The sequence below is a fragment of the Enoplosus armatus genome, chromosome 7 (genome assembly GCF_043641665.1).
Source record: "Enoplosus armatus isolate fEnoArm2 chromosome 7, fEnoArm2.hap1, whole genome shotgun sequence".
Classification (NCBI taxonomy): Eukaryota; Metazoa; Chordata; class Actinopteri; order Centrarchiformes; family Enoplosidae; genus Enoplosus; species Enoplosus armatus.
Genome location: NC_092186.1, coordinates 24722631 through 24728630, shown reverse-complemented (window position 1 = coordinate 24728630; position 6000 = coordinate 24722631).

Below are 6000 nucleotides of genomic sequence, written 5' to 3'. Positions count from 1 at the left end.
AGTGAGGTGGAATGAATTCCTTTTTTCTTCTGTTTTGTTTCGTGACATTTCTTTGCCACATTTCTTTTTGCGTGCATGTCCTCGTGTTGTGTCGTTGACCTTGTGTGTGGGTTTTGAGTGCGTGTTTCTCGCTTTGCATGCATTAAACCTCCTTGTGTGGGCATCCGCAGAGAGCAGTTAGTCTGCACAAGCGATTCTGCAGAGAGCTAAACTTCTGCCAGTCTGATTGGAAGCGCAGCATTATCTGATTGTACTTCTGGCCCTGCTGGAACTCGGCATGGGCTTAATACTCAGGAGCAATAGGATAGGATAGGAAGGGTTTTCGGTAGGGGGGGTCAAAATGTGAGAGAAGAGAAGAAGGAAAGAAAATAAGTCATCTGTAATTAGAAAAAGGAGTGCAAAGGCTGGATGGAAAGAACCGGAGAGAGGGAAGGCGACAAGTCAGTAATGAGAAGAAGCAGGATTTGTAGAGAGGGGGACAATGAGAAGGAACAAGATGAGGGGTTAGGGAGGTGAGGGTATTAGGGGAGGCGGGAAAAGAAAGGAGAGAAAGGAAGGAGCGACGAAGGAAATGAAGCCAAACAAACTCGAAGGTGTTGGAAAGGACAAGGGGGGAGAAGGGAGGCAGGGAAACGGGAAGGGATTGACGGGAGAAGGACGAGGTGAACAGGGATGGATAGATGGATTGACAGGGGAGGGAGGGAGGGCACGGAGGCAGCGAAAGCTCCAGCAGGTCGACGTAATGTGTAATGTGAGCAGCAGAGGCTGAGATAATGCCAACAGGACTTTGGGCTTGGGGGGGGGTGGGGGCGTGAGTGGCAGCCGACTCTCTGCTGATGAAAGAGTGTTTTCTTTTTCCTCGACTACCTTATAATCTAAGGAGCCAACAGTGTTTCTCTTCCAGCTTCCCGCCAGTTTGTGTGAGAAACAGAGTGAGAGAGAGAGAGAGACCCTGCAGAGACCCTGCTTTTCCTTATTTTCTGCCATATACGTAGTATTACAATGTTGGATATTCCTATTAAACGTAACGCCAAATAATGAGGGGAAAAGTATGTAAAAGTACTCAGACTGCTCTGAACGCTTCCCTTCGTCTGGTGCTCAGAGCTAACAGAGCTAACGGCAGCTACAGTTAGCAGTTGCTTTCCAAAGCGTTCCGTAAACCACCGAGAGTTGAGGCAGAGCAGCCGGAGGACGTCAGAGGGGAGACCAGATAACATTTTCTGAGGCCCAGTCCCCAGAAACACTCAGCTCCAGCAGCATCTATCATTTTTTTTTTCCAACCTACTTCTCGTCTCATTTGTAGTCTGATAAACAGTAAGCTCATCACACTCAGTCCCCATGTCTCTTAAGTTACTGCTGCCGTCCTGCAGTCGACCACAGCGGCTCAGAGGCGTCCCTCTCTCTGCCCCTCGTGGGCTGTCCAATCAGAGGAAAGTGGGCTTTTAGGGAGGCGGGCCTCGAAGAGACGGGGGCTCAGACGGCTTGTGTCAGACAGAGGGTGAACTGAAGGGGCCGCATGAAGGGCCACAATAAGATAAGAAGAAGCACTTATTTGATCTGTGGATCATGCAAAGCTGCTCTGGTGGAGTCCCAGAATAAAGACATCGAGCTCAATACCTCCTCTTTAACAGTGAAAATATGTTAAGATGCACACTGGTTATCACATAGAATTGCAACTTCCTCGCAGCAAGGTCACCATTAAACCACTAGGGGTCCGTAAATATACTGAATACCTTGTCATAGCAAATACTGAGTCAATTAAAGGTTGTTGTTTTTTACCACTAGTACTACTATGGAGCAACGTTTTTACGTTATATTTGTATTTTGTGGTAAACGTCCTTGCCGCTATTCATGCTACTCCACTGATCAACACGTCGCAGTTTGCTTCCAAAATCATGCGTTTAGCTTATTCAGTCATTTACGGTTCCTGTTTTATTTTACATTTATTTTCTACTTCACTTCCTGCTTTTGTGTGTTTTCCCCGCCCTCTGTTTCAGTTTCAGATGAGTTCATGCATTGAATTCTAATTTGCAAAAGGCCCCAGAAACAGTGGCATGGGATGTATGGGATGTAGTAGTATTATCTTTTTTTTTTTTTAATTGACGCTGTGGACATCATGGGGCCTCAAGAGTAGATCATAATTTTAGGGCCCTTTTTATGATGTGCATTCAATCAAATTAAAATTTTTCTATTTTTTTTTTTTTTTACTTTACCAGGTCAGTAATTCAGCCTTGCCTCACACTGAACCTGCAGTACCCTCACTCACTCTTTACTGTCCATAATCTTTATGAATCAGTGTGTGCACATGACCACTAGATGGAGACAAAGATCTGGTCTTATCACATGTACCAGCCTCATTTGAAAAACAGCATATTAACTGTACAGGAGGTTGAACTACAGGTGTAAGTGTCATATTTTAAAATGACACTGGTGTGGGGAACCATATTTTATAGGTTTAACATTGCATTTTTTTTTTTATACTATTCTGTTTGTATCTTTGGCATCTTTGAACCTACACCTTTTATTATGACATGTATATTATTATTACATGTACGGTGTAATTAAACCATAATAAGTCAGCTAATGATATATGCTGAATTGTAATTCAAAAAAAGTTAAAAAAAAAAAAAAAAAAAAGAACACTATAGGAATGAGCTGAGCACTGGGTACAGGATTTCCATATTTTCTTGGGCTTTTCATCCATATGTATTCCGTTCCATGACTGGTAAAATAAGCGGTTAAAAATGTTTCATATTTTATTGCGTTCAGGAAACTGTGGTCAGTGGAGTGTGTTAAAGATTCCTGCTGACAGATCAGTCAGACAGATCTGGAACTGAAGTGTGACGCTTGAAGCAGGGGCTTCTGTCTGGGGGACAGTGCACGGCATAATAGGAACCCATCGGTCTGACTTCCCCTGAATCTGCCTCAGCCTCGTGTCCCTCGGCTACCGAAAGCTGTTTCACTTCCACACAGTCTTCTGGTGAAACGCTTGCAACACTGATCGCGATGGCTCTCTCTCTTGCAAACCTCAACGACGGATGACCAATCTGACGCCGAGAGAATCACTTCGGAGAAAAGAAGTGAAAACATGAGGAGAAGCACACAAGTACGTCTCTGAAGACAACAGCCTGGTCATGTCTCGAATGTTCAATAGTTCCAATGTTTCTGCTTTCGTGTCACATTTCTTAGTGAGACACACTTTTTTTTGTATGGTTTTTGCGTGGGTCGCTCTCTCATCATGTAACATCCTCATAAAATCCCAAAATGGAAACACCAAAATAAATAGTCTTCGTATGGAATCAGGCCATCACCATAGCTTTGGTAAACTTCATAGCCACAAGCTTCTGAAACTCCACTGGAGATGGGAAACGCTATTTCTTTCTTCTTCTTTTTTTCTTTTGTTTTTTGAGAAGAAATCAACCATTTGGTGCTTTTTAATGTTCAGTGCTTATATTATTTATTATCTGTGGCTGAATTGTTCCTAAATGTAGCTAAATAGGGAGAAAACAATCTGATCACAATAACATGGATGTAATCCCTCGTGTGTGTGTGTGTGTGTGTGTGTGTTTGTACGAGCATTTATCTCACATTTTAAGCCAATATGCCAACAAAAATGCTTCCACACTGTAACATCCCTCATCAGATATCTCATCCGTGAGAAACAAAAACCAAGACGATGGCTTCCTTTGGCATGTGATTCATCTGACTTCGGTTATGACATTTTACTGGCACTACAGTGTCACCCACAAAACATTTTTTTTGGGGGGGGGGGGGGGGGGGGGGGGAGGGGTGTAAGAAGGGCTATAGGCTATATAAAATATAAGTACAGCAGAATTGACAGACTAGCTAGTGTGGCTACTGGGGCAAGATCAACAGAAATTGCTCTGCGTGCTCAATCGCTTAGTTATTCCAGGGATTTGTTCTGGGCCATCAGTATTCTTCTGGTTGGCAGAAACAATTTCCACAAGCAAACTCAGACTCACTAACAACGAGTTGTTCCTTTTTACACCATGACCTGCCTTCAGAGACAAAATCTATATCATGTGGTTTTTGAAAAGGCCTCTTCCTGATAAGATTGTGTGTATGATGACTCAGATGGCAGACGTTCTTGTCTCAGTTCACCTGATTCTCACTCACTCACTCTCTCTCTCTCTCTCACACACACACACACACACATTCCTCAGTGCCAATTTTAGTTTAATCTGTGCTGGTTTGATCAAAGATAAGTCAGCCACATCTGATATACGACTACACTGCCCAGACAATCAAGCACAGAACACACATTATGCACCAACACGGGCATACAAATGCATAATACACTGTACAGTACTTGGCAGGAAGCAATTCTTAGTTAAACACGCGGCTTTTTTTTTTTCAAATCGGTAACCATAATGTGTTTCTACGGTGGAGCCGAGCAGTACACTAGTCACAAATCAAGTAAAAGTGCCATACTTCTCCATGGTCTTGCCTTGCAGTAAATGTTATTGCTGCAATAAGCATTCGTATCTCACAAAGCGCACTTCCTGTCAATCAGGCAGGCCAGGACTGATGAAATTTCATGCTTTTTCCAGTATTATGTAACGCTGATGTCACAACAGAGCCTCTGAAAACATCCAAAAGTCGGTGTTATACAGTCGCCTAATAACGAAAGGGGGGGCATTGCTGACAATCGGGAAATTCTGGTGTTGTGAACACACTGCAAAATCTTAACGAAACAGATGTTGCTACTTTAAAAAAAAAAAAAAAGGGTGGGAGACAGCCCACAGAAGACAACCAGAGAATTTTAAATATGAAATAGGTGTTTGGATAGTTTGATATGAGAATGAAAAGATCCCCCTCTGAATGGAATAATCCCTGACAGTTCGTTCTTGACGTTGGAAACAGCAGTTGACCAAGCAATCTTTACTTCAAGTCCAGTTAACAGCTATTCCTGGAGCTTTTGACCGTACCACACACACAGTCTTCATCAGCAGATGAAGCCAACGTGGACAAGGAGTCGTGGAAGTTTGAGCATCTACAGTTCTACAGACAGCTGACTAAACCTTATCTGCAAATGAGGACAGTGTGATGCCGCCAAAAGCTCCAGAACAAGCAAGATTGGAGATTGTGTCAGCGGTCACATATTTTGTAAAATACTCCTATTTGCTAGCCTTCCCAGAGTTAACGTTCAAGTCCAACTTAGAGACAGGCCAAATGTCTATTTAGCCTAGCACAGCAAAAAGATATGAAACTGGAGACTGAAAATGAAATGCTGGATGCCAAAGAGTATTTCTGTGTTCACTTTCAGTGGAATCATCCATCTGCACATTAGCTCCTTTGCTAAAGCTAACGCCTCATAAGTTAACCTTGCGCCCTCTGAACAACTAGTTTTATTGAGACAGATTTGAAGGAAATAATGATGAAAAAAATGAGCTAGCCAGCTTTGCGTGCTTGTTAGCTATATAAAAATAAATAAAAGTTATCTTCATGTAGGCACTGGATACCAAAATCCCATCGGTTTATCCACCAGAATCCTCATTAACTCTCCACGACCCCTTATGAGAAAAACACTTACTTGTAAAATCACATAAATAGTTACGGAATTCACCGAACAAGTCATGAACAGTGAACCCACCAGACACTTCATCGGCCTTCAATCAGCTGCCAGTGCATCATTACTGGAACTGAAACGAGAAACCCTGAAAACTATTAAAATATAGCGAGTGAGATTGCAACATAAATATCGCCTTGGACAGCAAAGGCAGGCGTGTTGATGATCCTCCTTTGGTGTGTCCACTTGAAAATAAAATGTAACGTAAATGATCTCGCTTTTCAACCTTGACGGTTCCCAAAGTCTCACTCACCCATTCACGCGCCGACCGAGCTGCCACGCGAGGTGCTGGCCTTCATCTCAAATCTACAACATAATCAGTACATATGTGTCTAAAAAATAACTCTCTTCGTTCCCTAATCAGAATAAAAGAATGTGTTAAGAGGTTCAGTTAACATCTGTTCATCAGC